The sequence below is a fragment of the Otolemur garnettii genome, unplaced genomic scaffold (genome assembly GCF_000181295.1).
Source record: "Otolemur garnettii isolate 467f Iridium unplaced genomic scaffold, OtoGar3 scaffold00105, whole genome shotgun sequence".
Taxonomy (NCBI): Eukaryota; Metazoa; Chordata; class Mammalia; order Primates; family Galagidae; genus Otolemur; species Otolemur garnettii.
The window spans coordinates 6,075,129-6,087,222 of record NW_003852500.1 but is presented as its reverse complement, the minus strand read 5'-3'; the positions used below and the strand labels follow the sequence as shown (position 1 = coordinate 6,087,222).

Sequence of the window (12,094 nt, the reverse complement as noted above, 5' to 3'; positions counted from 1 at the left end):
ATGTACCACTCAGGTCTTCAGAGTATTTATACTGTTAAAACTGTCACATATTTTGGGCAGCGCCTGTGGCTCAAAGGAGTAGGGTGCCAGCCCCATATGCCGGAGGTGGTGGGTTCAAACCCAGCCCTGGCCAAAAACTGAACACACAAAAAAACTGTCACATATTTTTAACATCACTCTTACCTTTATATTTTACAGATAAGGGAGATGAAAAGTGTTATTTAGATGTATTTTCTCACTGAAAAATCATTCATTCATTTAAAGTATTTAAGTATCAAGCACTTGTTATGCTGTTGCAGAGAGACAAGGCCCAATGCAGAGAAAGAACACCCAAACACCATGTTTATAAGAGGAAGGGCCTCAGAGCAAGAGGCATAAACAAATTGAAAATAGCCACACTCCCCAACTGGCTTGGTCTTTCCCTTTTTATCTCCAGTCAAAAAGTTCCAACCATGGGTACCTTTCTCATTGGTCAGTTTGAATCAAGCAGGAAAAGTTGTTCTAGCCCCCACAGAATATAGGATTTCACAAAAGTGGAAATTTCCAGGACCCAGGAAGTTAAGGCTACAAATTCCTAAGAGCTGAGTCTCCATGGAGAGGATCCTGTAGGTGTATCCTTGGGGTCTCCCTGAGAAGACCTTTGTTTTCCTAGAACTCACCCTTCCCAGGTATCCTCTCTCATTCCCCCTTTTGAGACTCCATATATATTTTAATTTGGGGTCGCAATATGAGCTTGCTTCTGCAGGAACTGGTATTAATCAGTTTTCACATTCAACTTTTCTACAAAATCTAAGACATAGAAGTATTTCTGATCTGTCCTATAGTTTCTTTTGCAGCTCCTTCTGCTACAGGCATCAAACTTCAGAGTCCCCTGGCTGAGCTTTCCTATTTCCCTGCTCTGGACCAACTTTCAGATTTCAGGGACTGTGACTCCTCTCGGGTTCTCTACTCAGACCTTAATTGTATTGTAGAGGGGAGGCTAATATACATATGGGTTTTCACTTTTCCCTGTGTCACATATTGAGTACTGTATTTGATAATGAGTGCATGCTCCCTTCTGGGTGCCTTCACATTCATAAAAGCTATAAAGGAGTAACCCTTCGCCCTATCTCAGTGTTGTGGGTGTACAGATCACATCCCTCTTCCCCTTTTCCCAAAGTCCAATTAAGACAAGTCCTGCGAGAAGTTTCCTCAGGCTTCAGCTGTGAGTTGACCAGCCAGCTCCCAGGATGTGGCTAGAGCAAGGCTTATTGACTGTTTTAAAGTTACCTTTGCTTCCCACAGGGCAGTGAAATTCTCTTCAGCCAGCTGTGAGAAATCTAGGCAAGGATCTCTTCCACCTTCACTGCCGTGTGTGTGGTCAGGATGATGGTGCTGAGTACCTTCTACCTTGGTTTGAGGGGGCGGAGTTCTGATTCTTGACCTAGACTTGATTCCTTTGATCCACCAGAGAGAAAAGATGTACAGACACAAAAGGCTAAAGAGAACGCAGTTAATTACCCAAGTGGAGATTGTCCTTGCCACTCTTCCTAGGGCTTCTAATTGCCTGTTTGATTCAGTCTCTCCCAGTTCTCTTAGGAGTCCCTGCTAAATTGCAGAGGAATGATGAAGGCTTATATCCAATTAAGCTTTGCTTCCTGGCAGAGTTTACCAATTCCTGCTCTTATGGCCCTGTTCATGCACTCTACCCTGCCCAAGCTTTGAGGCCTTATGTCGCATATAGTTTCTAGGTGATATTCAAAGCTTTAGCTATCATTTGCACTATTTCTGTTATGAAGGCTAGTCCGTTGTCAAATTTAAACCAGAGTAGTAACCTAAACCATGGGATGATTTCTCTGGGCCAACACTTTTACTACTTCAGAGCCCTCTTTATCTTAGTGGTGAAGCCTTCCACCTATTCCAAGTACATGCAGACTAGAACTAGTCTACCACCAGTTACCGCTATATCTGGACAACTCAGTACAGTCCATTTGCATGTCTTTTTTTCTTTTTTTTTTTTTTAGACAGAGCCTCAAGCTGTCACCATGGGTAGAGTTCTGTGATATCACAGCTCACAGCAACCTCCAAATCCCGGGCTTATCCCAAGTGATTCTCTTGCCTCAGCCTCCCAAGTAGCTGGGACTACAGGCACCCGCCACAATGCTGTTGTTCAGCGGGCCTGGGCTGGATTCGAACCTGCTAGCTCAGGTGTATGTGGCTGGCGCCTTAGCTGCTTAAGCCACAGGTGCCAAGACCATTTGCATGTCTTAAAAGGGCTTCACTTGTAGGGCTGAATTGCAGGTGGCAGGGATGGTCCGTGTGTAGGATTGTGTTGGTTGCATGCCACACAATGCTGGCTGACTTCTTGGCAAGGTTGGCCAATAGGGAAATGTAAAAGTATCTCCCCAGAAGCCTCTTAATTTTCTTTTGCCTCTGTCCTAAGTGTATGGCCTCATGCATACAACCTCTATAACCAACCTCAGATTTTTACACAGTAAGCTTTTGTTGTTGTAGAGACAGAGTCCCACCCTATGCTCCTGAGCAGAGTACTATACTGCACCCTCAGACTCGGACTGTGAGCATCCTGCTGCCTCAGCCTCTAGAAGCCGCTGGGATTATAGGCACTCGCCCCAGTGCCCAGATGGGTTTTTCTTTTTTTCTTTCTTTTTTTTTTTTTTTTTTTTTTTTTTTTGATAGAGACAGAATCTCACTTTATCGCCCTCTCTAGAGTGCTGTGGCATCATACAGTACACAGCAACCTCTAGCTCCTGGGCTTAGGCAATTCTCTTGCCTCAGCCTCCCGAGTAGCTGGGACTACTGCAGGTGCCAGCCATGACACCTGGCTATTTTGTTGTTGTTGTTGCAGTTTGGCCAGGGCTGGGTTTGAACCTGCCATCCTCAGTATATGGTGCCCTACCCACTAAGCCACAGGCACTGCCTGGTTTTTCTATTTTTTTAGGAGTTGGGGGTCTCATTCTCAGGCAAATCTCAAACTCCTGAGCTCAAGCAATTCTCCTTCCTCAGCCTCCCACAGTGCTGGGATTACAGGTCTGAGCCACTGCACCCAGCCACAGTAAGCTTTGATATTCAATGAGGCATGAGTTGGTCAACCAATGATACCCCTCAGTGTTCATAAGAGTGTCCACTGTATATGGTACCCAGATTCTTAAGTTTTGTCCCAAAGTCAATTTATCAGCCTCTTGCACCAGCATGGCAGTGGCTGCAAGTGTTTTTAGGCATGGAGGCCATTCTTTCGAGATCCCATCAAGTTGCTTAGAGAGATAAGCGACTGGTCCTGCCCAGGATGCTACATTCTGGGTGAGCACTCCCCTAGCTGTTCTATTTCTTACCGATATGTTCTATTTCTTTCTTTCTTTTCAGTTCAAAAGACTTGGCCAGGTCAGGGAAGCCTGGCACCAGGACTGCCCACAGTTTTTCCTTTAGCTTCTTGCAGGCTTTTGGTTGACCAGATTTCTACTCAAGTGGTTCATTCTCTCCACCCTTAGTAACTTCATATGATGGTTTGGCCAGTCTGTATGTTCCACACAGTCATTCACAGAAATTCCAGAGCTTTCATCTAGCTTCTGCATGACCTCAGCTACTTTACATGTGTTTGTGGCTTTCTGGCTCCCTTACACTTACAGGGATAAAGCCAAAGTTGGGTTCAGCAAGAATGAAACCATTTAGCAATCACCTACAAATATCTGCAAGTTCAGGATTTCAAGGCTAAGGTTCACACAATGAGAACATTAGTATTCCTATTTACAGACTTAGCACAGTTCTTAAGATAATACTTAGCTTTAAGAGTCCCTACGGAACTGATCCAAAGTTCTGAACAATTCAAGTGAATATTCCTGAACATCAGTTGAGTGTGGAGCCACTTATAAGGCGTGTACAGTCACACCATTTACTGGGAAATTGTCATTCAGGTCCCAGTTTTTCCTGAGGTATCTATATAGACACAGCAGATAACATTTAATACTGCACAAATTTTTCCAGTGTAGTCAACGGGTGACCTTTGTAAGCCTGAAGGCTTCAGAGAAAATATAACTACTGCATATAATTCTATACTTTTTGGCCAGTCTCTTAGTCCAATTTAACAGATCAGTTTAGGAAAACAACCATGTCTCACTTTATGAGCTGGCGTTGCAGAGAAGGCTGGAATCTAATACAGATGGGCCACAGTTTTTTCCCCCTTTTGAAACATTTTTCTCTCCCTAATTTCTCACTTTACTAAAAACAAATTATAGCACAACTAATTCAGTTTTCAAAATAAATTGTACTTTCAGTATACTCAATCTGATTATTTGCATAAAGTGCAGCAAGAATAATTATTAGCCATTAGGTGGCACCTGTGGCTCAAAATAGTAGGGCACTGACCTCATATACTGGAGGTGGCGGGTTCAAACACAGCCATGGCCAAAAACTGCAAAATAATTATTATTATTATTAGCCATCTAGGCTTTTCTTCCTTTTAAAACTGGCTTTGCTGGGACCTTTTATAAGGAATCTCAGGTTAGACTTGAAAGCCTTCCATGAGCCCAGGTCTCATCTGTGCCATTAGATAGCTGTATGCATTGGATAAATTCCTCTTCTATTGAGGTCCCCAAATAAATTGTAGTTCCCAAACCTGTCAGTAAGGGACATTCTTTACTTACCACAGGTCAGGAAATGTTATTGATGGGTATCTGGCCAGTTTTTCCAAAGGACTTTTTTATCGGCCATATAAAGTGAACCTTAATTCCTTAACGCAATCTGGACAGCTCTCAAAATGCTATTTCAGTCAAAGCCTTGGTAAAATAACCAGTGCCTCCATCATGCCCTATAGAGCAAAACAGATTCTTTTTGAACTTATGCAAATAACTTTATTGTCAGAAATTAATAATACTAATGACTTTCAAATTCTGGAGAAATCAAGGAGAGAGAAAAATACATGTTTCAAACTCTGCTCATAAGTACATACATTGCTTGAAAAGCTACAAATAGCTCAAAAGACAGAAAATGGTTTTCTTGACTTCTGGAAAACAGAACACAGAAATAATCAGCAATATTTCAAACAAAAAGCCATAATAAAGAAGCCCAGTTCCATGCAACTGATTTCTGTTCTATTTGAAGTTAGGTTAGCAATACTCATGGACATGTAAGCTTTCTAATTAAAGTCCTAGAAGTTTGCATTTAGCCCAATAGTATTTAACTTCCAAAGACATCAGAAATTTGAAATTGAGAGAAATCGCCAGCCTTTCTTAATATTTCTCTTGAAGGACAAACTCTGGACTCAGCCAGTTACCAAAAAACACTTTCTGAGATGAATTAAAATTATTACTGACAATATACACTAAGACAGACCAATATTTTATAATATTGGAACATACATATAAACATAGTCCATACAAAATCAACCACCATTCCATATTTGACAATATTTCCTATACATTTTTAGCATACCAAATAAGCCTAATATGTCTTTCTCAGACTTTCAGTGGTCTTGATATTTCAAAAAGACTAAATTTAGAGTTTTGATTTTGGAAGGTTTGTCAAATATAAAAGGTTTGGGCAGCACCTATGGCTCAAAGGAGTAGGGCATCGACCCCATATGCCAGAGGTGGTGGGTTCAAATAGGTTCAAATAAGACTATAAGGCAAGAGAGTCTAAAGGCAATACTGGATAGCACATGCTATCCAATGCTATCCAATACTGGAGCACATGCAAATTCCTTCACAAATTTCCTTTTATGAAATTTATTCAATCCTGTACAGACAATTTACAAACATTCTAAACCTTCTGGATTGCCCTACCTATCACTTTCTTAAACAACCATTCTGTTTCAGGACAAAATTTGCCACCCAAGATCCTTTCCTTACACAATGCCATTTTCCTTTATGTCTGATTTTTTCTTACTCTCAAAAAACCAACTTTTCATAAAACAGGATCACAGTTTACTATGAAGTTAATTATTCACTTGGCTGAACTGATAATTAGAAGGTTTAAAGGGCAAGAATCTTATTCTTTGACAAAGACTAGGTTTCCCAAACAATTTAAACAACCAAATTATTACATTTTACAAATGAGAGACATTTTTATGGAATTTAACATTGATGCAAGGTTTTCCCACTCAGGGCTAGACAGGGAACCCCTATTTTTCAGACTCAGGTGAGCTCAGAAATTAAACTTCCATTTCTAGGAAGGCTGCACCCTGCAGGCCATACCATCTGAATTTCCTCAAGACCATGAACAAAGCAGCCTGAAATGTTTTCAGTGGCTCCACCCTGAGTAGGGAGCACACACCCTAATCCCCTCCCTAGGACAAAAACTGCAAAGACCTAATAACCTTGCTCCAGGAAAGGGACTGCATTCATTCATTTCTTAAAACATTCACCTTATAAAGGTGCTTTTTCATCTACCTAGTCCTGGCCAAAATTTCTCTTGCCAACTTTTTTTTTTTTTTTTTTTTGCGACAAGAGTCTCTCTTTGTCAACCTCAATAGAGTGCTATGGCATCACAGCTCACAGCAATCTCCAGTTCTTGGGCTTAAGCCATTCTCTTGCCTCAGCCTCCCAATTAACTGGGACCACAGGCACCCACCACAACTCCCAGCTATTTTTTTGTTGCTGTTTGTCCAGGGCTGGGTTTGAATCTGCCACCCTTGGTATGTGGGGCTAGTGCCCAACTCATTGAGCCACAGGCACTCTAGGGCCAATATTTATCCCATGCAGGAGACCTTCAACTTGGGCCTCCTCTGGTGCTCTCCACTCCCTCTGAATGCCCCTCTATCCAATAAAATCCCATTCTTGAATCCCCAAGACTAAGGATTCACTGAAGAAATCAATTCCAATAAGAAAACCACAACACAGTCATACTTTCTGATGTCTTTTCATTGTCCCCTTAAGTCTCACATGGCCACGTGGCAAAGATGGCTGCCAAGGACTGGCCATGTATCCAAGAAAGCAGAAAATCCAGAATGTTCATTTTCTCTCTGAACAGCCAGGCAGCAAAGTTGGAGCAGGAAATAAGGGACCACTCACACGATCATTTTTCCCTGTGAAGGGAGGGGGCACAAAACCCCACCTATTGCTACCCATCTCAGTCAGTCTCTAAAAGCTCACATGCATACAATTCTAACCTTTTCCTAACCTAGGCATTCTGATTTCCCACTTGAACTGCCACTTAGCCACAAGAGGCAAAACAACACTCCCCAAGGCACTGTGAGGGGAAATGGGAACCCACCCTTGGTGTCCAATCTTAGTCACACCATACCCACACTCTCACATACAGCTCTTACCAGTCCTGCTGGCAATCTAACACCCAGGGGTTGATCCGACCCCTGTTTCCACTCAAATAATGGGAACCCCGGATCAATTCTACCTTACCTTAGATTCTCCTAAGATGAGATGCCAGTTCCTGGGTGCCAGATCCTCCCAGTATCCAACTCCTTGAAGACACCCCCCCTACAAGGGGGTTCTTTCTCCAGCCAGTTGAGGTAGACACACCAGAAGGCCAAGCTGCCTACCTGGCCTGCTCAGTGGTTCACATCACCTAGGCTGATCAGGGCCCTTTTTTGGGTGTCCAGAGGGTTGGCAGCAACTACTGGGTGCATCTGAGCCTGTTCTCTTCTTGGCTGGTCTCGTTTTCTGGTCAGGGAACCAAAAATGTTGCAGGAAGACAAGGCCCAATGGAGAGAAAGAGCTCTCAAATACCATGTTTATAAAAGGAAGGGCTTTATTTCAGCTGGCAGAGCTTACAGCATAGAAGAATTCAAAATGGTCATGCTCCCCAATTGGCTTGGTCTTTCCTTTTTTATATCCAGTCAAAAAGTTCCAACCCACAGGTACCTTTCTCATTGGTCAGTTTGAATCAAACAGGAGAACTCTTTCAGCCCCCACAGAACTACAGGATTTCACAGAAGTGAAAATTTCCAGGTCCCAGGAAGTTAAGTCTACAAATCCTAAGAGCTGAGTCACCATGGAGAGGACCCTGCAGGTGTATCCTTGGGGTCTCCTTGAGAGGACCTCCATTCTCCTAGAACTCAGTCTTCCCAGATATCCTCTCTTACTGCTATACAATGAATAAATGATTCTGCTTTCTTAGATGGGTAGAGTGAAAACATCTGTTCTTTATAATTCAGCCAGTGTTATTAGCACTACATATTTTTTTTTTTTTTGAGACAGAGCCTCCAGCTGTCCCCCTGGGTAGAGTGCCGTGGCATTACAGCTCACAGCAACCTCCAACTCCTGGGCTCAAGCGAGTCTCCTGCCTCCGCCTCCCAAGTAGCTGGGACCACAGGCGCCCGCCACAACGCCCGGCTATTTTTTGGTTGCAGCCGTCATTGTTGTTTGGCGGGTCCGGGCTGGGGATTCGAACCCGCCACCTTAGGTATACGTGGCTGGCGCCTTAGCCTGTTGAGCTATAGGCGCCGAGCCAGCACTACATATTTTACCCAGCATTTTTATTTTTTTTTTTTTGAGTTTTTAATTGTGCCTTTATTCACCTCAGTTCATTAAAAATGTACTTATTAAGATCCTATAAAGTGACCACCTGCTAAAGTGGGATACAGGTCACACACATACACCCCCCTCATGTGGCATTTTTTTAAAGCAGTATTTCTTATAGAAATTTTACAGATCACACAATAGTTACAAGAATGTAAGATAGAATGTATACAATCCAAAGACAAGCCTGCTGAGAACTCACAGGATATAAGATACAGATACTGGAAGTGAGCCAAGTGGACACATGCACATGGGGGGCGGCAGGTGATGGGAACCCCTTTAAAGACCAGTTGAAGGTGCAGGTGAGGACTCTGGCTTTTCCCTCCGTTACAGTAAGTTAACAGACACAGGTATTCCACACACAGGGGTGAGCTGTGGCCATTACCCAGCATTTTTAACTGCAAGAACTCTACATTTGTCAAACCAGTGCATATTTCCCTTTGTTGACATTCTCTGAGAGATTGCACGTCTGGTTTTTCTTCAAATTATATGCCTTGTGTTTTTTGTATTACCTTCCAGTCCTTATTAGCCCTTTCTAAACTATGATTGTATAGTACGTTCATTTTAGGCCGAGGAGGTAGTTGGAAATATAGTGAATGTGGAAATCTCTTGTGTTTATTGCAAAAATATACAGCAGTTAGTGGCCACACCACAAGAAGATAGAGAAAAATTAGTATTCATGTAGTACACTCCTATATACTATTTTGACAGTTAAACAACCCCTTCTCTTCTAGGCAACTGTTCAGGAACATAAAACAGTTCTTTTTCTTGAGTACTAGTTTATTAAAGGTATTTCCACAGTGACAGCAAAGGAAGGTCCAAAGCAACTTGCCCATAGTATTTGTCAGAGTACAGCAGACAGTGAAGGGTGGTACCTAAGAGTAGATGATACTGACAAATGGGTTCCAGAGGCAGAGCTGGGAATAGCTAATATTTAGGGAGCATGTGGCAAACAATGAGCAAAGGCTACAGAAACCACAATGGGACATGGAAAACAGAAAATGGCTAATAGAGCAAGTACTAGAGAATGTATTTTTATTAAATATGTCTGATATCTCTGGATATTAAAGTGCTAGGAGAAAAAAATTTTTTAATTATAAAAACATAGCAATAAAGAGAACTGGAGAAAGATCATCAGCAAGTGAGATCTCAACACATTTGAAAGTTGGAAAGAAGGTGGCACCCATGGCTCAGTGGGTAGGGAGCCAGTCAAATACATCCAGGCTGGAGGGTTCGAACCTGGCCCAGGCCAGCTAAACAACAATGACAACTACAATCAAAAAATAGGCAGGTGTTCTGGTGGGCACCTATAGTCCCTGCTACTTGGGAAGCTGAGGCAAGAGAATCGCTTAAACCCAAGAGTTTGAGGTTGCTGTGAGCTGTGATGCCAGGACACTCTACCAAGGGCAACAAAGCAAGACTCTGTCTCCAAAAAATATAAATAAATAAATAAATAAATAAATGGAAAGAAAATGGAAGTATAGTTATTAGAGGAGAAGCAGGCACAGTTATGCTGCTGGCATGTGGGGATAAGGAAAAGAAGGAACCAGTTTGGCTCCAAGCTTAGAAACCCTAGAGGATATGAGTGAGACACAAAGAGAAAGCAGTGAAAGTCATGGTCAGTAGTATATGGAAAATTCCCTCTTCCCTCTTATCTTATAAATACATATACTTCTCCCCAACCACTGTGCATGATCAGCCAGAGATTTGCTCTCTAACTGAAGGTGGAAAGTTTCTTCTCTGCAGAAGTTGAATGACCCCAGGGAAGGATCTCTTTAGTCTTGCATTTGGGAATCCAACAGTAAAGCAGCTATCTTTCTAGCTCAAATACACATATCACAGCTTTAAAACCCATGAAATAAAAACTAATAAACTGAAATACACAGAGGTAAATTTTCAATTATAATTAGATATTACAATAGCACAAATAGTTAAGTCAGTAAGAATATATAAAACTTGAACTGCACTATCAACTAACTTGACTAATTTGCATTTGTAGAACACTTAACAGCATAATATACATTCCTTTCATATGCAACTATTATGGACTATAAAACAAGTCTTTAAAAATTTACAAGGATGAAAACCATGAAAGGTGTGTTATCTCCCCAGGATAAAATTGTTAGAAGTCAATAACAAAGACATCTGAAGAATCCCCAAATATCTGGAAACTAAATGACACACTCTTAAATGAGCAATAGGTTAAAGAGAAAGTAACAAGAAAATTTTGAAGATATTTTGAACTGAATTAATATATCAGAATTTGTAAGATGCAGCTAAAGAAGTGCTTAGAGGGAAAATCATAGCATTCAATACTTAGATTTTAAGAAAAGATCTCAAATCAAAAATCTGAGTTCCAACTTTAAGTAAGTATAAAAAGCAGATATAGCCCAAAGTGAGCAGAATAGGAGATTATAAAGAACTAGCAAATAGCAAAATGAACAATGAAATAGCAAATGGACAATAGAGAATTTTTTTTAAGAGACAGAGTCTCACTTTGTCACCCTTAGAGTGCCATGGCATCACAGCTCACAGCAACCTCCAACTCTTGGGCTTAAGTGATTCTCTTGCCTCAGCCTCTCGAGTAGTCCAGCTGGCACTACAGACACCTGCCACAATGCCCAGCTGTTTTTTTGTTGTTGTTGTTGTTGTTGTTGCATTTTGGCCAGGACCGGATTCTAACCCACCACCCTCTGGATAACGGGGCTGGTGCCCTACTCAGAGCCACAAGTACCACCCAGACAATAGAGAAAATTCAGTGGAACCAAAGCTTTGCTCTTCAAAGAGATTGAAAGACCTACCAATATAAGGAATGAAAGAAGAAACATCACTACAGATTGCAGATGGTATAAGTATTGGAAGGAATTCTGGGCTCACCCAAACGTGGTGAACGTTCCTAAAACCCACTGGACTTTCTGTAAGAAGTGTGGCAAGCACCAGCCCCACAAAGTGACACAGTGCAAGAAAGGCAAGGACACTCTCTATGCCCAGGGAAAGCAGCGTTATGACAGGAAGCAGAGTGGCTATGGTGGGCAGACTAAGCCAATTTTCCGAAAAAAAGGCTAAAACTACAAAGAAGATTGTGCTGAGGCTTAAGTGTGTGGAGCCCAACTGCAGATCTAAGAGAATGCTAGCTATTAAGAGATGCAAGCATTTTGAACTGGGAGGTGATAAGAAGAGAAAGGGTCAAGTGATACAGTTCTAATCATCTTTTGTTTTATCATGAAGACAATAAAATCATGAGATTATGTTAAAAAAAAAAAAGGAATTCTGTTTATGCCAATAAATCCAACAGCTTAGATGGAATGGAAGAATTCTTTGAAAGGCACATAGAACCAAATCTCATTCAAGAAAAAGCAGATTTGAGATATTCATTTATTTTTATGAAAAGATCAGGTTCAGCGCCTGTAGCACAGTGGTTACAGTGCCGCCACATACACCAAGGATGGTGGGTTCCAACCCAGCCCAGGCCAGTTAAACAACTGCAACAAGAAAATAGCCAGGGGCGGTGCCTGTGGCTCAAAAAGGGTAAGGTGCTGGTCCCATATGCCGGAGGTGGCAAGTTCAAACCCAGCCCTGGTCAAAAACTGCAAAAAATAAAAAACAAGAAAATAGTTAGGCATTGTGGC

The 12,094-nt window shown here is 41.8% G+C and overlaps 1 pseudogene; it reads left to right on the top strand.

The window, feature by feature from the left end:
- Positions 1 to 10,046: 10,046 nt before the first annotated feature.
- On the top strand, positions 10,047 to 11,729 carry LOC100944963 (annotated as a pseudogene).
- Positions 11,730 to 12,094: the final 365 nt, after the last annotated feature.